The sequence below is a fragment of the Silene latifolia genome, unplaced genomic scaffold, assembly GCF_048544455.1.
Source record: "Silene latifolia isolate original U9 population unplaced genomic scaffold, ASM4854445v1 scaffold_20.1, whole genome shotgun sequence".
Taxonomy (NCBI): domain Eukaryota; kingdom Viridiplantae; phylum Streptophyta; class Magnoliopsida; order Caryophyllales; family Caryophyllaceae; genus Silene; species Silene latifolia.
In genome coordinates, this window is record NW_027413163.1 from 5,582,051 (window position 1) to 5,606,216 (window position 24,166).

Genomic DNA, 24,166 nt, shown 5'->3' on the forward strand with positions numbered 1-24,166 from the left:
ATCATATCTGGATTTGGGAATTATGGTGGAATGTTGTTCGATGTAGTTCGTGAGTTCAAGGATGTGATTCCAATTTATAGTATCGGAGACTAGAAGTATTAAGTGGTGAGATGATATACTTGGGGATGACATAGTAAGTGAAGTTCAAGGACGAGAATTGTAAAGAAGATACTTTGGGACATGGGTGGTAACAAATGAATTTGTGTGGTGAATTGATTTTGGCTCTTAGAACCAATTGAGTTGAGGAATACCTACCATTGTGGAATCCTTGTTAGTCTTATAATTTGGTAGACTTTTGGGGCTTTGTTGAGCACCTTAGTGATGTAACCTTATCATATCGGTCATAAGCTTTGATGAGTGTTCGGTAAGCGGGAACCCTTTCATCGTGCCGCTTCTATTCTCCTTTCCTTCTCTTTAACGATCGTTGAACCTTGTCTTTATGCCAAATTTTACGTATCTTCTTCTTGCCCGAGATATCTTCTTAACTCGAATACCTCCTATTTTTGTCAACCGTTATCTTTACGGTCGACTCTTAGTTTCCTAACTTGTCGATGCATGCACCCTTGAAATGTTTTCTTGTTTTCTCTATTCCGTTATCACTCCTTACCTCCTTAGTATAGTTGGTACCCTGTTGACCATGTTTACAGAGTTTGTGAGATGTGATTTGAGGATATAGGTTTGACTAAGTAGCCGAGTTTGGGTTGGGCTTCCATAATCACTTTGGATATGAGGGTTTGATAATGTATATATTATCGTGTGGGAAATGTTAAATGTGGGATTATTTGTTGGTTTTAGTGGGTGATATTGATTACTACTTGAAGTATGTTATGAGAGTGAGAGTAAGCTACATTGTTGGGAAGTCTTAGCACTTGTTTTGGTAACTAGAAAGGGTAATGGTTTGGTTGACACCAATTGTTGGGTTAAAGAACATAGTTTCACTTATGGTTTTAGGAACTTTGAGGAGATAAAGTGTTGTTACAATTAAGACCTTGTTCCTTGGGAATTTGATGGTAAGTAAGTTTTAGGATGTCAAATTTGAAAGAATATTCCTTGGGATGTGGATGACCATAATGGTTTGGTGATGTGATTTGGCATTCTAGTTGACTCTTGGGAGTTCTTGAGTTGAGAGAGACTTAGTGTTGAGAAGAATTTTTTAACCCTATAGGTTTATAGACCTTGAGGTCACATTGAGTACTTGAGATGATGGGATGATGTTGTAGCTGAGTGTAGATCCGCTTTCGGCAATCCTTAGCAAGCAAAAGGATAGAAAACTTGAGATCCTATTGATTTTTCAGAGTTTGGGGTTGGTATGTTACTACCTTATTTTGAAATGAGAATCTTGTGGAATATTTGAGGAACTTTCTCTTGGAGTTTATAGCTTGGTATTGGGATTCTTGAATGAAGGTTTACTTTTTGAGGAAACCATAGTTGACACTAGTTGGATATGAATATAGCTTTGTTGGAAGCTATGACCTTAGGCTTGTGGAAGTTGTTTCTGAATGTTTGAGGATTTGGAACCGTTTTGGGTGTTGTTGTAGTTTGTGATAAAAGTGTTTGGCATTTCCTTGTTGTCTGATTTTCCTTCTTCCTTGATCATGAGCGCATCGCTCATACCTCTTTTCCTTACTTCATCATACTCCTCTCATAAGTTTGATGTTGGTAACCTATGAAACTCCGTCTTTGACACCCATTTAGGTTCGACTTCAATTCTTACCTCATGAAATTCATATGACTCCTTTGATTATTATTCTTACTATAGAATTTTAAACTAAAAGTTTGAAAATGCTTTTATGATTTTCAATGGTTTTAACATTAGTGAATGTTGAATCTCGTTGTTGGTGACGTCCCAATAATGGGTTTTCTCATTTATTGGTGTAGAAATATTTTTATATCTTGATATGAATATGGATGTTCTTGTCTGATCAACAAGAGTATCACCGTTTCATTGAAAAGATACCTATATTTTCTTATAACTATAATTTCTCCTTCTAAGTTTCGAGGGCGAAACTTTTTAAAAGGAGGGGTGATTGTAACGCCCCGTACATTTCGGACCGTTTAATATGTTTCAAAATAATTAATTAATCAAGTAAAATTTGACAATAATGTATTTAAAGTAAAAATAATTCAAAGAAATATAATTTTATTATATTTTGAAGAAAAGTATTTATTTTGATAGTTTTGAAATGTTTAAAAATAGTTTAAACCGTGTAAAATCTTTTATTTCGAAATAAGGGCGTATCGGGGAAAAATGACAATTCGTTTGAACGTTGGGTAAACGAATTTGGAAATGGGTCGTATGAATACTCAATTTTATTGTAATCTCGTGTTTAAAGACTTTGGACTTGACGGAATTTGCGTTTGACTTACGGATTTAATTATTATTGAAACGAGTCAAAACCGACTCGTAAAAATCCCGACTAAAAATCCCGCACTTCCTTTTTCCTCCTTTCCTTCCTCTCTTACGCGCACCCCCTTTCCCCTATCTTTCTTTTTCTGATTTTCTTACCTTCAACTTACCAAAAACCATCCAAACTCCATTTTTATATAAAAACTCAAGCAAAATCGTCACAATTTCTTCGTTACTAGTCCGTTTTTCGCATAATTTACCTTTCCGGAATCCTCTCGTCGCGATCTACAACTTGGTACAATTTAATTTCAGTTTTCTTGAAGTTGTTTTAAGACCAAATTTCGGTATTTTCGGTTTATATACTTATTTATTGTGTTTTAATTGTTTATTTAGGTGAAGGATTGGAAGACGAGTTCGGGGACTCGTATATTGTAGAGGATAGCGGCTAGTTGTGGTTAGGGTTTCGGTTTTGAGGTGCTAATTGCTCTTTTTTCTAGCTTAAGGTAACATATTTCGAGTTACTCGACGAAAGATCGTCACATGTTTTTGATTTTTGTATCTTTGGCAGTAGTTTTCACATGATAAATTTGTTGTATGCATGTTTAATTTGTGCCTTTTGTTAGTTTAAATTATTAAAGTTGAATTGGGGACGATTAATTAATTTTCAGACGGTCTCTTACTAAACAAAAATGGAAAAATAAGGTGGTGTAGGGGACGGGCGGCGAGCCGTGGCAGGAGCCGTGGCAGGCCCACGGCTAGCCACGACTGCCGGGTTGGTCCGTGCTTGTTTTGCGGTTTTTCGTACCATATTGGTCATTTCGGGTTAATTAAGGTTAGAATAGTATAAGTAACAAATGGGTAGTATTTTGATAGTAACAAAAATTATGTTATTGGTAAAATTGTGCTTATATTAATAGTTATCACATGTTAGGGTAGTTTACAAAAGGAAATTGTAATTAATAGGCTCAAAATGAATTTTATAGCTATAATTGTAATGTTTTGTTGATTGTGCCAAAAATCGAGCCTTAGTCCCTTTGATCGATGCGATGTCGATTAATTGAGTGATTGGTCACCGCAATTTGACCTGCACTGCCGCAGGTGGGGTTGCGGGTAAAAATTCGGTTGAATGATTTAGATAATCGGCCTTTTTCTTGTTTTAGGCCATTTATCAAGCTTTTGTTCACATGTATAGCTTATTGAATTTAATAGTGACTTGTATTGTAGAAATGGCCCTAGTTTCCCCTGAAGCCTTTAATATGGTTACTATTGTTAGAATTAGAAATTAGTATTGAATACTTATTGAGGATTCTGTTGGGATTGTATGCTGTAAATAGACATTATAAGCCTTTCACATGATAGAATGCTAGAATTTATATTGATAAGTAGGACTTTTTGCCCTCTTAAGATTAAGTGGGTGTCTTACTTGACTTGTGTGGTGAGTCATGTGTGGTGTGGGCTAAAATATTCAAGCTGGGACTAGTTGGGACTAGGTCCTAGGTGAGTATTTCGGCCTCCATCATAGATAGGTCTTTATAGTCTTTGACGAGTATATGTTCACTGCTTGATAGCCTTTGTGTTCCTGACTAGTGGATGTTTATCCAAGTTGGGGCATGACCTCAGGTACTTATTTTGATAGTATGGGGTCAGCTTAAGTACTAGCCAACCCTTCGGTGGTGTCCTTAGGGTACTCACTTCACTTTGTTTTAAAAAAAGTTGTGGGTCTTGGGTGCGGTGGTGTGTATCCGCATGTCTAGGTCTGCGCAGATTTTAGGCTAGGGTTGTGTTGTCTCTTGGCCATGTTTTCTTAATAGTAACCGCTGAGCCAAGATACCGGTTCGATTACCTTCCCTACCTCGTGGTATAGACTCGAGTTACAAAGTGACTATTGACGGGACTAAGAACTTATGCCTGTCTTTGATATATTGTCCTTTCTTGTATGGTGATTTTATGAACTGTAATAGGTGAGATGTAAGCGGTTCTGATTGATAAAGTTTGGATTACTATTTGTTATATGATTCACATGATAGTTTAGTTTGGTCAGTTTAGGGGTCATTTGCTAGAATACATGATAAGTAAATGGGTTATCAAATTGTTTACATGTTACATTACATGTTACATTAATTTTGACGATTCGTGGCTGGGAGGACTCGAAGTTACTCCCCACTGAATTGTGGCTTTCGTGTTTGTATAAAATGCGATTGTGGGTTGTTGATGCTTTGTTTGGGGTCACAGACGGCTAGTGAGCAAGGAACCTTGGACCTAGTTTTGGCTATTCTATTAGTAAACCTTTTAACTTTTGGTTTGTATATAATTTGAAGGGACATATGTCTCCCTTTTTCTATTTTGGGTTTGTATCTTTCTACTTTCTATTTAGCTATGGCATGTAAAGTAGTTCATCAGCTTTTGCAGGGTTTTGGCACCCGCTTCTGGGAATGTTGGATTTCTTGAGTTGGATTGGTTGTGAATGGTTTAGTTAGAAATTTTTTTGAAATTGCAGGTTTTTGACTAGTTGAACCATTTACAAACATATCCTACCAGTTTTTCTGTAGAATTACATAATTATTTTAAGGCTAGAATTAAGGGTGTTATAGTCTCTTAGGTCGGCATAACAGTATACCGAGCCATTAGGTAGCCCTTTGTACCAACTCTGAGCCATCCTATGCAGGGTCGTTGGGAAGACTCGGCACCACACCTCATCAGGCTGCTCCCATACCGACATGTACGACTCGAAAGCCTCGGCATGGTCGGTTGGGTCGCTATCCCCTTTGTATGATAGGGGCGGCAACTTCAGTTTAGTCGGCACAGGGATTTCGAGGACATAGGCACTGAGGGGCTGTCTGACCACGTGTCGAATGACACGCGGCGATCGGATCCTCGCAACCTTAGTCCGGCTTCTCTCCCTCTGGCGGGAAGGGCTTCTTGTTGTCCGACTTTGGTGAGTCGGACTTCTTTCATTCCTTCGGGGGTGGCCTCGTTGTTGCCGCGGCGACGCTGTCCTCCCGCGAGTGGAGGAAGGACTTAGGTCTGCCACTGGCACCACGGGCTCTGCCGGCGTCCTAGCATGGCCAGCTCCTTGTATCGCTCCGGACAAGTTGTTCAGAGTCACTTTATGGGCCCTGGTCACCTGTGGATGCGCTGCCGTCACCGTCGTCGTGACAGGGGTGATCGGCGTACTACCCATCAGGTCCAGGAATAGCTTTAGTTTGGTTGCATCGACCACATGTCCCATGACAGTGACTTGGCCGGTAGGCAGCGGTGTTTCTGGCTCTTTCGGCATCCCGAACATCACCGGCTCAGTGACTCGGCCGGTGGGGGACTGCCCGATCTCCGAATTAGGGAACGTGTCATCCTGGAAGAATGCAGTTCCTTCACTCATAGTTTCTTGTTGTTTTGACATCTTCTTAGCTCTTTGAATGGTTTTGGTTTTTTTTTTGTAAGGTAAGTGACTAGCTTTTAGTATCTATTTCCCACAAACGGCGCCAATTGTTCCTGGTGTAATTCCGGAGCAGGATTGTGACCACTTAAGCTTGTAGAATGATGTCGTTGCTTGTCTCTTCCTTTCACTCTCTCCTGTAAAGATGAACAAACCGAGGGCTCGGCTTGGTACCGAGCGTACTCAATCCGACGCTCAAGTCAGTAAACTTAAAGAGATAAGTTGTGTGTTAACTTGGCAAAGTATGTTGTAGAGAGATAAGTGAGTTTATATCAGATTAAGATGATATTCAGATAGTTTTGGGATCGTTTTCTCAATGAGAGATGATGAGTATTTATAGACTTTCACCTTTTGTCACGTAGTGGCCAAGTGGCATAGCAGGTGGAAAGACCGTTTTACCCTCGGCCGAGAGACCCATGGCAGGCCGGCAGGCCTGGTTGACTCCATGCCGAGGGGACTGGATGTGAGTACGCTGATATGCTTCTCGGCCGGCTAGTTGCCTAGCCGAGACCCAAGTGACAGGCTGCGTCGGCTAGGCTGTTAATATGTTGACTTGCTGTCTTTTAGCTTTGACCTTGCTCAATGTGTTGACTCGGTCAGCGGGTGCAGAATATGCCCATCACCATTTATAGTGAAACTAATTGCCATTAAATACACTCTAAAAACTAAATGAGAAAGGTAATTTGAATTTTTGAATGAAACTTATTTGCTATTTTCTATATTTGGAATTAGTTGGTCTCTCTTTATACGGGTTATTTTTTATTTTTTTTTTCACAAAGATGGAATTTCAAGACTATTTTAAAGCCAAATATGACGATTTTTGAAAAATAAATTATTGTAAGCTTTAAAACTAGTTGGATCATCACAAATTCTCATTATAGACGGGCATATCCGTCTATAATAAGAGACGGGTCGGATCCCTCTCACAAAGAGGCAAGTGGGAGGCCAAGTGAAAAACCAAGTGGTTACCATTTGACCTCCCACTTGCCTCTTTGTGAGAGGAATTCGACCCGTCTCTCATTATAGACGGATATCTCCGTCTATAATGAGACTTGCTGTTGGATCATTGTACAAAATCCCGTCTTGGAATATGAGTCACCTCGTAGTCGTGGTAAGTCGGTTTATTACACGAATAGAGTGTCCCCACTTATTCCATTTCCATTTCTATTTCCATTTCCATTTCCTTGCTTCTCAAACAACTGTAGCAACTGTCTATGACAGTAACACTCTGACACTTCTTTCCTCATTTTCCTCCATTTTCTGAAAACTCTCTCGCTTAAACCTCCATCCTCCATTAAAGCGCACACACACCATCCCGTTTTCCTCTCTTTTATTACTCCATTATTACCATAACATCTTTCTTAATCTCTTCCTTTTTAAGCTTTACCCCTCCAATTTCCTCCCCCTTTTGTTACTGTTTCAATTTCTTTCTTCCACAAATTTTCTCACAACAAAACCCGAATTTCGTCTATTTTTCTCTAATCTCTTCTACCCCTGTTTTCACGAAGATGGACAACAATGCAAGCTCAAGAGTTACTTTTACCAGGGAGTTTCCACCTGGTTGTGGTAATTTGACGCCAGTGAAATCGCCATCGAAGCGTTTTTACTATTGCATCAGGGATTTCCCACCTGGGTGTGGCCCAAATTCCCCCAAAATCACCCTTACTCGCTCTGAGAAGGATTCGAGTTGGAGGGAAAAACCCGGGTCGGGTCATGGTTCTTTCAAATGTAAACCCACGGCTAGACAGACGGAGACGGGTTCGGGTTTGGGTCGTAAAATGGTGATGGAGAAACCCTCACAAGTCAAGTATTTGGATTCCAGTGGAGGAAATGCGCCAAAAATGAACCCTATTCGCTCTGAGAAGGATTCGGGTTCGGGTTTGGGTCGTAAATCAGTGATGCAGAAACCGAGGGGTTTTGGAGGTGAGAGTAGTGAGGGAAGGTCAAATGAGTCAAGTGAGAGAAAAAGGGTTGAAATGTTGAGGCTGTTTAGGGAGAGGTGTGATGAATTGTCTAGGAAGGGAGTGAAAAGGGTGGATATCGAGGCTAATAAGGAGCTTACAAGGGAAGGGAAGATTAGAAAAGCTGAACATAAGTTTGGGTCTGTTCCTGGGGTGAAGGTTGGTGATATGTTTCATTATCGAATCGAGTTAGTGATTGCGGGTTTGCATAGGCGGTTTCAGGGTGGAATTGATACTAAAGAGGAAGGTGGTGAGAAGTTTGCTACTTGTATTGTTGCCAATGAAGGGCATTTGGATAACATGAGTGATCCCAATGTACTGAGCTATATTGGTGAAGGTGGGACAAGTAAGTCGAATGAGGTTGATCAGACATTGACAGCGGGGAATTTGGGTTTGAATAATAGTCGGTTGAGGAAGAAGTCGGTTAGGGTGGTTAGGGGGCTTAGGTATGGGAGTGGGAATGCAAAGATTGTGTATGTTTATGATGGATTGTATAAGGTTACTGAAACTATTATGAAGAAAGGGCCTCAGGGGAATTTGATTTTCGAGTTTAGGATGACGAGAGATGCTGGACAGCCCGTTGTTCTGTGGAGAGAGTATAAAGCCAATTTGCGTAGCTGCTAAGGTGTTTAGTGTTTAGCTAACGGTTGCGTTGTTTAAACTTGTCTTTAGTATAGTCGAACATATGTTGGTCTGTTTTAGGTTGGTAGTTTGGTACTCTTGTAGGTCTCCTAGGCTTTGTAACGACTGAAAAAATGTGATGGTATTTCGATCTCTACTGCGTTTCACTGAATGAATATAATGACTTCTCTATCTTTCATGTTCATGTTATTGGCGCTTTTATCATGTATACTAGTACTTCCTTTGTTTTAGTAGTTTGTGGAACCCCTCCAGGGGTATTGTTGTTCACTTTGATTGTACATGTTTCTTCTTAATCTGTTTTTTTTTTTATTCAGTCGATATTGGAGGAGTAAGTTTAGCCCAATCTGCGAATCTGACAAGAGTAATGGCTTGGAGGGTTATGGGAATTGGTAAAATGGTTATTATCATGGCTGGTCATGGTGCCGTGAAAGAGGCACTTGTGGATCATCTTGGCGGATGAAACCATTTAAAACATTTCGAATCTGACATGTTAGTTGGTTGCTTGGTTATTACATGCTGTGCTGCTTCAGATGGAAGCTAATAATTGAATCAAACTCGATGAAACATGATGGTAACGGTTGATGATTTAGATTATGTAATCTTCAGAATTATCTTTCTCCCATTAGTACTAAACGTCGTGTTTTAGTACTAAACGTTGTCTATAAATTTCTCGAGGGTTTCGAGTGTAGCTCTGGTCTTCTTTTAGCTTATTCATCATCGTCTAAGGTATTACGGCAGGCTTATACATTTGCATAATCTTGCCACTCTTGAGTCTTGGCTCATCTGATGGAGGAATTATAGTTTAGTACTGCATACTTCTTTTATTGTGACGTTTGCTAATCAATTTGACACTGTTGTAACGGAGTCGTGTAGTTATCCAACAATTGGTTGATTAGTAGGGTTGTTCGCTCGACCGAAGAGCATACCGGATCATAATTTATTTGGTAGGGTCCGTGGTCCAACAATTTTGATTAGTTCAGTCTTTAGGTTGGGACCAAATCAAATGGATCGTGAATCGGATTGCTGACTGATCTACTTTCCAACTTATTTTAGAGATAACTAGTTTTATGACCCGTGCAATGCACGGAACGTTTAATTCAATTGTGAAAGTTAATAATTCATAGGAATCTAAATTCTTGTAAGGTAAGGAATCGGTAAATTGAGGGTACCTTATGTTGCACATTTATTCATCCAATTGAACGCAATTTAAAAAGTCTTGTTTAAGTGGATCTTCTACGACCTCCATTGGGTTGAGCGAACAACTTTTATCAAACGGGTGGATTGTAAAATCGCCAAAAATGATTTTCCGTATTTAAATACCGATTGTGCTTTATAATTTAACTTCATTTTTGTTTCCCTACATCTCTAAACAAAGCGTACAAAAAAATCATTGGGTCACTCAACTACTCTAACGTTCTTTTTTCAATTGTTTACAAGAATTTATTTGATTCACATTGCCCCAAGTAACCGACCAAAAAGAGCAGATTAACTATTATCCATCATTTTTACAAAAACTCATGTATGGGTTACCATTTGTTGCAATTGGTATAACTTACGTGCGAAATACTCATCTGACTCAATGTATTCTTTACATTCGTTTAAAACACTCCTCACAAAGAAAATATAATTGTATACAACTTGTTGTTCTTCATGAAATACGGGTGAAATCATAAAAAGACCAGTAACTCAACTTTAAGTTTCGCAGCCGGAATCAGTAAAAGAAATATGATTGTAAATAAATACACCATGTTTCTTAGAGAAAAAAAGGTACGGAGTATTCAAATTTATTATATGTTCAATGCTTGAACATAAGCTACAATGATGAAGATATGGAATCCAAAGTTTATTTATCGTAGCATAGATTTTAGATACAACAACCGAAATCGCATAGCTAAATGACATTACTATGGGCCTTTATTAATCCAAAAACTGTGGCTCCCTTCGTCTCTCCCCTCATATTTGTGGATTCGTTGCTCTGATTTCTTCACTTTTTTAGTTACTGCATTTGCAACTAACAAATAAAGATTAAGAGTTTTATACTATAATGAACAAATTAAAAAGGTGAGAATGAATGTGAATTTCACTTTCTTACTTACTTCCTCAAAAAAAAAATTGACAACTATGTTAAGACTCTTACCTTTCTAATTGAACACAAACCTTGCCAAAGGAGAAATACAACTTCTTGCATACAAAGTACTTGCATTACTATAAAGAAAGCTTATGTACTCATTTAAGTTTTAGAATGTAACTGCGTAAAAGCAATATGTTCAAAACATCAACTACTTGAAGCCTTATGATCATTAAATCCACTAACAATGTACCTAGTTAAAGCCTACCAACAATTGATAAAAACGGTGCATTAGAACATGCCCTTTACTGCTTTTCTTATTCTACGTAAGCGGTATTTTAATTAAAGGTAAACAAATGAAAGAGACGGAAATACTCAATTCATTTTGATTTTTTGATGCTATAGTGGAGAACCCTCCTCATTGCCTTGTTCTTCCCATCTAGCTTTACACAAATTCTTGTACAATTGTTACCAAGCTGTCACAGGATAGTAAGCTTACAACGAAATTGTTACGGAGTCGTTTATTTCGAGTGTCATGAGATGTCCTCTCTAACTAACTTAATATAAAATAAAAAGCTTAAATTGTAAACAAATCAATCAACAACCCCCTCAAAGGAAAGATGGCGTCAATCAACACCCCCCTCAAAACCAAGTACTTTTAATATGATGAAGATGCTAACCTTGATTAGGCTTTCATCCTGAGATATATTGTACGAGTACAAAAGTAGAGTTAATAGTCACCAAAACCATACAAAATGAAATATTTAAAACTTCTTGCCACCAACCTAGATAGGAATACAATTATACTGTCAATAGAATGAATCGAAGGAAAGATGGCGTCAAATGCAACAAAACAAAAAATTACACTGTCCGTTAAATCATAAAACATAAATAGCATATATTGTGGATTAATGATTTTTGCTTCAACCTGAAATCAAAATGAAATAAGAAACCAAATTGAGTTATTAGGAACTATTTTGGAAATAGAATAAAATTGAAAATCATACCTCTTGCTTCAATAGGAAGAAGGATTCAATGGAGTGTGGACTGCAAATTTATATTGGAAATTTACATTTCAATTTTCAAATCTCATACAGATTAGTTGAGGAAATAATAAGCGACATTAATTTCGGAAACTTAAACATCGTGAAAACGGCTGGATTGATTAAGGTATGCAATTAATTTGGAAATTTATGTGAGCCATTTACTTGTTTATTAATGTATCAAAAAGAAGTTTCAAGTTAAGAATTTGTAGAGGTGTCGAAGTGTTGTGAATATTGATTTACATTGAATTAGATTTGCATTGAATTAGGGTGGGTATAGGTTTGGGGAGAAAACGTTTGAGTTAGGGAAGATGAATTGTTTTTTTTTTTTTTTTTTTAAAAAAATTCTTTTTGGCCGACTCATCTAGAGTTGAGTGGATTGTTTGAGAATTTGTGATTGTTGTGTTTTAGAAGGCATATAGGCATGCCACATAGGATATAGATGTGGCATAGTATTATCTGACGTGGCTTTTTACAATCACACGTGGCTTTGTTGACGTGGACTTTATGAGCCATTTTAGTTTAGGCTTTTAATAGTATTTTATAGATTCACTTGATAATTCTGAGGTTTGGCTTAATTCACGTGGTACCCCTAGTTTTAGGAATGTGCACATAGTACTCCTGAACTTTCGTTTTAATGCACCATCTATCCTTTGTCCTTAACTCCGTCAAATATTGTAATGGCAACCAGGTTTGAAGGAAAATTAGTTAGAGCCAACAACTTTTTGAATTTCTAACTAGGGATAATTCACGTGGTGCCTCTGAGGTTTGACGTAATTCACGTGTACCCCTACGTTTAAGTTTGTGCACATGGTACCCCTCAACTTTCATTTTAGTGCACCATCTATCCTTTTTCATTAACGCTGTCAAATACTCCCTCCTATTCACTATATTCTTCCCCTTTCCTTTTTGCACAAGGAATAAGAAACCGATTTTTGACCACACAAAAAAACACTACCCCACATGTAATTTAATTTGGACCACACAAATCAACCCAAAAAAGGAAATAGGGAAGAAAACCTGAATAATCATAATAAGGAAATAGGGAAAAAAAATGGTGAATAGGAGGGAGTATTAAACGGCAGCAAGTTTATTGACTTGTTGACCTATTTTGGGGGGAAAGTTTGTTGAAACCCAACAACCTTTTGAATATCCAACTAACTAAAATTTGTAACTAACTACAACTAACTAATATGACTTTCACCAAATACCCTTGAAGTTTGAGAATTGTGCACCAAATACCCCTGAGGTTTGAGAATTGTGCACCAAATGCCCCTGTTACCAGAAATGACCTGTAACGGCTAGAAAAGTAGCCGTTGAACTGTAGTTATTTCATATAAAGAGAGTTGATGTTAAAATTTAGAGCAGTGACTCTTAAACACTAATACAAACACATCCCTACTATAATAATGCAATCATCATCTAATTCAAGATCTAATTCAAAAGGGGTGCAAATTGATAACAAAAATTGCCCTAAATGTAAGAAGAGATTCAACATAAGGTCATCTGGACCTTTGGCAGCAAATCCATCAAGATTGTACTACAAATGTGATGAATGTGAATGCTTTCAATGATGCAAACCAAAAAATGAAGACATGAATAAGTTGGTTGGTGAGGAAGGTGCACAATTTCATGATGTTAATGTTATACAAGAGTTTAAGAAGAAATTGAAGGAACAAACAACTATCATTTGTGACTTAAAAAGAGAAATTGTAGATTTATCTAAAAATTTTCAATTGAGTTTGAAAATAGGGATAATAATGTAACACCCCGTGTTAATTAATCACTAATTTTTATATATTTTATTTTAATAAAAATTGATTATGAAATTTTTACGATGTTTTAAACTATTCTTTTAAATTTTAAAAACGAACTTTAAATTCGATTCATGTTTTAAAGTAATAAAATAATATTAATTTTATGTATTTTCGAACTAATAAAATTGGATGATTATAAAAATAAAATTTCTAATTTCGTATAATTTACCACACTTTACTTTTTGACATAATGTCATAATTTATAATTATTTCCGCTTCAAATTGACCGGATTAAATTTCAAATTATTTTATTCATCATCTAAGAAATACTTTACGCTTTTCAAACTCGGCATGTGACATTTTAGCACTGTCGGTATTTTAATCAAGGATAATTTATTAACGCTATTTTCACTTTACAGAAGATTTCGAACCCATTATTACAGACGTTTATTAATATTTACTGTTTCACCGCTCAAACTCCCATAGAATGCAAGTGGTAGCTTGTTGTTTTGTGCAAGTGGACTGATTATTTCTGCAACTTCCCAACTTCTTCCCTGTTCACTTACTGCAAAGAACAAACATTCTCCTTTACTCATTTACACCTTATCTATCATGTCTCTGTTCAATCGTCATCATTGTTAATTTCCTTGCCCTATAAATAAGACCATCACCATCGTCACCCATCACCATCTTCGCATCCTTTAAACAACCATAAGAGTCCGACATGATACCGAAACTGAGATGGTCAGCTAAATGCCCTTTTCTTACATTGTCGATTGTCCCAGAAAAAATAAATGAACCCGAAACGTTTCGCTGTAATCGCACATTACACCAAACACTACTATTTCCGTCTACCTCACGACCCCATTTACCCTTCCCGTTTACCACCTGCTTATCACCCACACAAAAACCACGCCACCATTCGCCTCCGTCCCGCTATTCCGTTATCGCAACATGAAACAAACCCGAGTCAGCCTGTCACGACAACAACCACCGTCCCACAATCAACTTACCATAACCATCGTTATTAACAACTACGCCCTCCATTCAACTCCACAAGGCCATTATGCTTTATCACGTTTGTCAACGCGGCTTTTACTCGTCAAATATCTTTAGTTACGTATTTGCAAAAATTATAAAAGTTAGATATTTTTAATGTACTCTTAAAGACGAATCAAATAAGATCTCACATGAGTATGTTTTCACTTATGTATCGAGAGAAAATTGAAGTTGAATGTCCGCTTGTGAATAGTGTGCAAAAGAGATAATAGCCTTGTGGAGTTGAATGGAGGGAGTATAATTAACAACACGAAAACCCAAATTACCTTCATCACAACCATCGATCATAAAATCAAAACCGTTAAAAACCTGTTTTATTCGCCGCCGTGAACAACCTGGTACTCACCTTTGGCCGCCAATCATCACCATCAACCACCACGACTTCCTCCTCCCCTGTTTTTCCTCGGTTTCTCGCCGTCCTTCTGTTCACCTCACACCACACCTGCTCCTTTCACTATTCCGTCGAGCCTAGTACAGGCTACAACCACCACATACTCCCATCGCACCACCGTGAGCCGCCATCTTCTTCTTCTTCTTCTTCTTCTTCTTCTTCTTCTTCTTCTTCTTCTTCTTCTTCTTCTTCTTCGACCATTCCCATTCTAATTCCTTTCTGCTTTTGTTCTTCTTTTCGACCACACAGGACCGTCCTCACCATCGCCTGAAACAGCCTGTATCGCCGTCGTCGGGGCTGTTCGCTTGGCCGGTCGGTTGTGGATCTATTTTGAAGATTGTTTTTGTTTTTGTTTTTCTTTATAAAAGAGGAAAGTAGCAGTAGTTTGGAACGAAGTGGGTTGGAACATTGAGGGATTGACTTTTATACACGCGGATCATCAATATTATATACTCGGGTTGAGTTATTTACGTTTTACATAAAGACTTGCATCTACGACAATAGACCTTAATAATTGAGACGGTTACCTTTGACAAGTTATTTTTATTTTAAGACGGTAACCTAATCTTTCTCTTAACCTCCTTAATCTTACAAAACTTGTTTATGCTAATTATATTGATTATGTTTAAATTTGAGTTCTATAAGCTTGTTTGATATTAAAAATGAATTAGAAACATTTGACCACTAAATTTATTTATATCTTGTAATAATACGTATTGACTAACTTGCTTGTTAAATGAGTTGTTAATTCAATTATTTATAACACTTTATAATTTGCTCATTAACATGATAAATATATAAATCACAATTTACATTATCGTTTACTATATATTTTATATATTCATTAAGTATTATGCTTGAAGAGTTTATGGATTCAAGCACCTAAGAGGGGGAGGAGGTGAATTAGGTACTATTTTAAAATTTTAACTAAACTTAATTGATTTAAGTTAGTCAAATGAAATGATATCTCAAGTATCTAACAAACACCCCTTTTAAATGAAAGTTAAAAGGCGTATTGTTGAACTGACTAGAGCAACAGTGAGACAGACTGTTACTGATGGTTTTGTAAATGTTATATTAAAACGATGAATGAGTTTAACTGAAAATTTCAACTTAAATCTCTATTGTTTAAAGATAAGTTGATGAACAATGTTAAGAGCAAATGGATACATCAATTAAATGAAATGATTAAGTGTGTATCACGGAAGTTCGAAGAAACAAGTGACGTTTGAAGGTAACAGTTGTTCTGACTATAACACGTTGGTCTTAGTTTATGAAGTGAAACAGAAGACCAGGAGTGACAGTATCCACGACTGTTACTAACCAAATCGTAAAAGGAAAACAAGTAAATAAGTTGCAGCGGAATTAAAAGCGAAGAGAAAAACAACACAACAATTTTGAATTGGTTTGGCCGACACTCTAAAGGCCTACGTCCAATCTTCTTTTATTGATAAGTGAAGTAATGTACTCCGACCACTTTAAAACACTAACAACAAAAGGACCAACAACCTACTCCGACTGCGATACCAACAACCTACTCCGGTTGCGACACGAGTTCTAAGACTACTTCGTCTATGAACTAAAGAACCAACAACCTACTCCGGTTGCGACACGAGTTTTAAGACTACTCCGTCTATGAACTAAAGAACCAACAACCTACTCCGGTTGCGACACGAGTTCTAAGACTACTCCGTTTATGAACTCGACACTCTAACTAGAATGTTTACAAGATCAAGTTTCCTCAAACTGATTCTTTAAAAGAATTGAGAAGGACAACTTATTGGTACAAACGATTCTAGATGAGAGAGTACAATACTGTGAAGTAACAGTGATTTCGACTGACTCACTTGAAGACTTAGAAGATTTTTTGCAAAGAAAATTTTGAGTTCTTAAAAACTGATTTTGCAAAAATACTTTTGATTTCTCTAGAAAGTCTTACTTTCAAAGTGAAGATAAGGGTTCCTTTTATAGAGGAGGCACACAAGAGGAGGCAAGCTAGGGTTTTTGAGTCAAAGCATTTGAAAAGAAACAAAGACTTTAGCTTTCCCAAACTAGCACCAAAGTGGCTTGTTTATAAGGATCAAAAAGGAGAAAAGAGACTTTGTAACTATCCTTAAAAAGCTCTTGTGTTTTCAGAAATTTAACATGTGAACCAAGCAAAAGAGGACAACCCTTGAAAGACCATTTTGGAAATAAATAAGTTTTGCTTTCATAAAGTAAGGGAAAGTCTTTTTGCTATTTTGGAGAAAGCCTTTTAGGATATTCAAAGCATATTCTTTTCAAAGACCACCCTTCAATCTTTCAAGTTTAAAACTTCTTTTAAAGCTGATGAATAAAAGCCCATTTTAATAAGAGTGAAATATTCACGATGAAAGACTTGCTTCAAGTGTGACGGGTAAAACGTGATGTGATGGACACACTTTATTACCCGTGATGAGTAACGGTATGCTTGACTGTTACCATTACATGTATTCTACTCTTTCATCTTTACATAGGTTGACAAAACGACTCTAAATCTTTGGTAGCAAATTATCAACCATTCTTGACTTTGACATTGATTAATTCTTGCTTAAGGAGGTTGCATTATTCCTGAAATGGTACACTTAGAAACACGATTAGATTGGGCATGTCACCATCAACAAATATGTCCTAACAATGCTTTTTCCATATTTTTTAAGTTTAAATGATAATAATGACCTTAGAGTGACATATTAAAATACAATGTTTAATATTTTATGCAATGACATGTTTATTTTTATTTGATGCTTTATTGTTGAATTGTTAATTTTATATGGCTATTATAATCTGTATTCTATTTATGTTATATATGTCATTCCTAATATTATAACGATTATAATTATGAAATGTTGGAATAAACATCCTTTAAGGATGATAATGAACTTTAAGACAATATTAATCTATTCTAATAATCCATATCGTGACACCGTCATATGAGGTAAGAAATAAATGTGATTAGTTATGTGTAGTTACATGGGCGACTGTGCTATAATGATACTTAGGAGTCTTAGTATATGGGTGATGAAAGTGTCGTTGGGGCTCTCAATCAGACACATTTATATTCTCAACAAACAACTAGTTAGTGGTTAAGTCGAGGTCGATCTATGGGACGGTGTGCTTTGGGTTCTAAGTCTATCTATCTCAATTTATACTAGTGTCACAATTTGTTTGGGTTTGTAGTTGTGTTCTAGGCTAATGCAAGTAATAAAGTAAAACAAGGAATAAAAGGAAGGATGTAAACAAATGATTAAAAGTGCTAGGATATCATGGGTTCATAGAGGATTCATGAGAGTTGATCATACAAACATGTTCACAAAGTTGCAAGCAATTAATATTGTAGAAGAACCGAGTTGGTTTATGTCTTACGGTTCTCAGGAAGAGTTGGGTCCCGGAGCCGAATCGATTAGATTGTACAACACCTACAAGTCGACTTACTTTCCTCCTAATCACTTCTATGCATGGTCTAACAAGACTCAAGTTGGTTTATATCTTACAAGTCAAGTTGAGTAGATAAGAGATGGGTAAAAATGCAAGGATTCATAGGCTTAGCATTTCATCAAACATAACATGTGCATAGGTTGACATCACAACAAGCAAGCAAATTAATTATGGAAACATATTAGATTAAGCATGATTAATCCCCATGTTTATTTCCCCTAATTACCCACTAATCCTAGCTAAGGAAACTACTCACTCATTATCATGAGAAACATGTCATTAATAGTGTCAATCATCAGAACAAGTATAAACATGATAAGAGAGTGAAGAAATAAACAACAAAGAGTAAAGAGTAAAGAGATTATACCAAACTTGAGATGATTCCAAATAATAAAGCAAAGAATAAAAGAAGAGAACTTGATTGATTGATGAAGAGTTGTCAATTCTCCAATAATAACCCAATAATCTTCAATTACCCAATAATAAACTTGAATTACCCAATAATAAACTTGAACAATAATTAAAGAAAGATTAATGTGTAATTTTGTGGAATGATTTAGATTAATCTATTCTAATCTACTCATAATCTAATCTAAGAAAGCTTGATTTAATCTAAGGAAAACTTGATGGCTTGATTATTACAAATGGAGTATATATAGTGGTACATCATTAGGTTAAGCAAGGGTAGATTAGTAAATAACAATGCTAAGTGTTGAGTTGAGGAAGTGCTCCTCTCGAAGGAGATGCGCATATCCTAGGACTGGGATGCTCATCCTGAGCTCAGGATGCGCGGATCCACAAACAGACTATTCTGAAAATGGCACTGCAGCTTGGGACGAGCGGATTGGTCTCGGGACGCGCGGATCCCGGGACAACTTGTCTATTTGAGCTCGGATTGTAAAACAGACGTCATTTCCTCATCCGGACTCCTATTGGAGTGATTCAAAAGCGTAGAACACTTGATTTTTCGACGCCGTTTCATATAGCATACTTTCAGAGCCAAAGGAGCAACTCTTGGTTTGGGTTCCGAGTAATTTCTTCTTGCGGCTTCCTTCTCGTCATCCTTACTTTTAAGCATATGATCCTTCTATATACTCTTTATTCCTACATCCTTGGTCATTTTTCTTGCCTTCTCTTCATACTATTCCATCCAATATCATAAAAAAGCTTCCAAATATGCACGGGAGAGGGGGAATTCTGCATCATTATCTTCTTTTCTACAAAACATATACAATGCAATAGAAAAACCAAATAGGAAGGAATTGACGGATAAAATGGCCATGAAATATTATAATAGTATGCAAAATAGGTTCAATTAGGGGACTAAATGTGCGCAATTAAGACTCACATCAATGGGATGGCTCGAGAGGCGTTCTTTATGGGGCCTTCGAGTATAGAACAACCAACTTCTTGATGGAGTTGTCTAATGAGAAGTGTCGATCGGCGTACGAAGGACATAAGATGTAGCACCGGATAGGCCGGGTACAGTCGCTGGTGTTCCGAGAGTAGCGAGTGTTTGGCCATTCATAGACAGGGACTTGGCCAGTCTTGTACTTCCTTTAGATATCACCAACACTATGCTTGATGCTAGTGTGCACATTCGCGATCTTTATGGCCAGGTGTGCGAGGTGCCGTGATTTGTGGGCTATCAGGTCACTTGGAATTCACTCCTTTATGCTATAAGATAAGTAAGTTGATTTATACTAAGGAGTCCTGCCCTGCCAACCCCTCTGGTGTGAGATGTAAACCATCTTAGGATTGACATGGTTTACGAGTATGATGTATAATTGTATATGTCAGGTGAGATGCAAGTCGGTGTGGACGCGGGCCCACGGGGGCGAAAAGCGAGCAAGCCTTTTTTGTGCATTTGTGGAGTCGCCACCAATTTATTGTGGAAAATTGGAAACCGTTCGAATACCTCGTGTCATGTCAAGACACAAAGTAGTGACATGAACACCAAGAACTCGTTACCCTTACCATTCTATGTCTAGAATGACTCTCGTGGATGCCAATGAACACGGATGTTCACAGAGATCTGGAGTAAGAGGTGAGGGTACGTATTAGAAAGCTCTTTTGATCGAACACCTAATCCCGCCCGCCTCGATAGCGGCCTCTACTAATGATTAGGGAAATTATCTATACTCGATATGTTGTCGGTTATATGCATGCAATGCAACATCCATTATATTAAACCCTAGCATGTGAGAATTAGACTAAGTCGGTGAAGCACGTAGTTTAATCATACAATTGGGTCGAAGTAGAAATTAATGTTTATTACATGTGAGAGCATACAAGCAATGCGATAAAAAAAATACAACAAAAATACAATGAAGAAAATTACAATAATTACATCGGATTAATTGATTTATGTCGAAAATACATTCAAAACGGATGGTTTTAGAAAAGAAAGAATAAATGAATAACGAACAGATTATAGGGTGATAATACGATTAATAGTTAATTAATAGTAATTAATAAACTAGGTCAAAGCAGAAACGGGAGTTCAGAGACAGAACTCAACCAGGAACAGGCGCAACAGAGCCGCGTCCCTTGGAAGAGGCGCGATTCTTGTCTGCATTCCTTGGCTCGATTCAGGTCGTGAAGCGGAATTGCAAATCGTTAATGTTCGTTTGTGATTTTAATGCTTGATTATGTTATTTGACTCGGATGGAAGTGATTTAACAGATTATTTACATGTGATTGGGTCATAAAAGCGATAAAACATGGATGAAATTAATTAGAACGAATTATTTACAAGATTAATTATGAGATTAAATAACAAACTAACAAACTAATCAAATTAATTAGGTTATTAATGACGAACCAATGATGGTGACGATAAATAATAGATGCAAATATATCAAAGGATGAATTCCAGAGACTCAATATGGATAAATTGAACCTCTAAAACCCGAATTGATTTTAATGACGAAAACCCGCAAATATGAATTATAAGGGATTTAAGTCGGGAATTGAAAGATGAATTTAATATTAATGGTTTACATGTTAAAATTATCATATTCAAATTATTATGTTAATGAACAAAGAACAATTGATAACAAAGCGAAAACAAAAGGACGAACAGAAGACGAAGGAAGAAGAAAGGAAGCAGGAACTGTGGCAGTCTCAGGAAGAGGCGCAACAGGTGCTTCGTCCTTTCGAAGAGGCGCAGCAGTTGCTGCGTCCTTTCTCGACGTTTGTCTCCTGATAATTCGTAAAAAGGGTTTGAAATAAGGTTTTACAAATCGGTTTTAAGAGTATTTTCGACATAAATCTTACAATTGTGATTACAATAAATAAAGTACAATAAATAAAAAGAAGGATTTACACCCTCAGACTTACATGTTTGACGAAACGAGATGAACTAAGTTAACGTTTAGGGATGCTCGACTCGAATGTACGATTTAAAGTGCCCTCTAGGAGGAATTAAGCAGTTGATTAATGTTGATTGATTGTGGAGTTGGTCAAATTGGTCGGTCATGCAAAACGAGGTGGTACTCGAAAGATCCGAGCTTACGTGGTCGAAAGTTCAAGCACGTAGATGCCAAAAAGTAAGAACATGGTCTAGAATGCAAAGGGAGAAGAGAAGGGCGGACACTCGCGTGAGAAATATGTGAGACCGAAGGTCTCTATTTATACTAATCACACGACGGAAATTAGGGTTTTCGGAGAAACTTTGGAAATGAATCTCGAAAAGATACGAAAAAATACGCAGAAAAGGACTGAGGAAGAGGCGCAGCAAGCACTGCGTCTCTTGGAAGAGGCGCAACACCTGCTGCGTCTTTTCCTCAATGGTTTCCTCCTGCGGAAGAAAGGTTTCCGTGTTTCTATTATGGAATAGCGGATTAATCTTATTTCCTTAATATTTTATATGATAATTCCGGGATATATTTCACCAAAGATTAAAAGATTGGAAAATATAGAATAGAAATATCCGGAACATTCCAGAACATTTTGACTCGGCATTTTAAACGGTTATTAGAAAATGAAGACGATTTTTGACCTGGACTCCAAATGTACTCTAATTACTGTCAAAACGACCGTATCGGCGCGTAGATGACGACTATAAGGTAGACACAAGTGTTTGAGCGATCACTTGATGATAAACTTACAAACTGTCACAAATCGTTCCGTGTACCAAACATGCGGCTCAATCATCACCGGGTGGTTTGCGGGAGGTGCAGAAATGAGGTATCTACAGTCGGGCATGTATAGTTATACACTTGGTCATCATTCTTGCCTTATCTTCATACTAGTCCATCCAATATCATCAAAAAGCTTCCAAATATGCACGGGAGAGGGGGAATTCCGCCTCATTATCTTCTTTTCTACAAAACATATACAATGCAATAGAAAAACCAAATGGGAAGGAATTGATGGATAAAATAGCCATGAAATGTTATAATAGTACGCAAAATAGGTTCAATTAGGGAAATAAATGTGAGCAATTAAGAGTCACGTCAAATATCCCCAAACCGAACCTTTACTCGTCCCGAGTAAAGAGGTGACTAGAACTAGACCTTTATTTAAACTATCCTAATAATATAACCGATGTGAGACAATTAGCGGGTCTCACTCCTCCCCTTCAACTCACAACAAGACAACCATGAGGTAGGATGCCTTCTTGCAAGGCAAGGTGGGGCTTGCCAAAATGGTGACACATCCAAGCATTAAAGCACACAAGATCAAGTAATGGATGCATCTACAAAAATGAATAACCACTTTCTTCATCTATGTGGCGGAAATTATCTACAAGGGAAGCAATCTAAGGGTACACATTCCATCATAGATACGGTTTCTTCAAACTACTAAGCCTAGGAGGATGCTAATAAATCACCTCCAAGTTGTGTCAAGCTAGGGTACCTTTGTCCTCAATCGTTAAATATTTTTGTCAAGAGTAGACTCCCTATGGTGTTAGAAACATTAGAGGATCGTGGAATTCCTCTTCTTGCCTAGACAAGAAGAAGGGTCGTCCTCTCTCTACCATGCACAAAAGTTGATTCGGTGGAAAATGGATCAATAGATTTTGAGTTTCATGTGGGAGTTTGCTTTTGTTGTTGTTATTCCCCCCAATTTGTGTCATTTGACATTTGAGAATACTTTCTTTTTGCCATTTCTTTTGATGTTTGACATTTTCAACACTTGACAATTTCAATTTTTTCTTGAATTTTCTTTTTGAACATTTTCATAGTCACCCCATCTGTAGTGAGGGTGCCTATATTTGAAGCATAGGAGTTTTCATTTTTGTTACTCCTCTTTTTGATGCAATTGCAAACTTTCTTGACTTTTCATTTCAATTCCTGAACTCAAATTTGAACAATTTTTGTGCCCATTCCCTTCGATGACAAAATGTGGTAGAATATGGATGATGGTTGCATGGTTTCAAGGGTTACCTTGGAATAAACGGTAGCCAAGGAGTTATCACATCACAAGGTACTCTTGACTAGGTCTTAACCCATGAGTCAAAGGATACTAGCATGACACATCCTAGGGTGTTTTATAAGCATTCTAACAAGCAAACTCTTAAGAAGAAAAAGTATCTACAAGGGCCTTATATACACTTGCCAAGCTTCCCAAATAGGCATTTTCACAAAATTTTCCTACCATGCAACTACATGCCATGATGCAACTAACATTTATACAACCTAATGCATATCCTTCTACCAATTAGTATGCCATATAATGTAAATGCAATTTCTATAATCACAATGTTTATACCGCATCAATAAAAATAAAGCCACATAGGCATCAACATAAAGCGGAAAAAGGAGATTGGAAAGATCATACCATGCGGTCTTCAATATCCTCATGTCTCGGATGTGGCGTAGTCGATCAATGTGAAAAAAGACAAACAAACAAGCACAATATATACAATACAATTCTACACTAAAAAGGAATGAACATGTTTTTGGGTTTTTCAAATTTTCAATTTTTTATGGTTTTTATGTTTTTTTATGAAATTAAAGAAAATATTTTTGGGATTTTTCGAAAATTTTCAATTTTTTATGC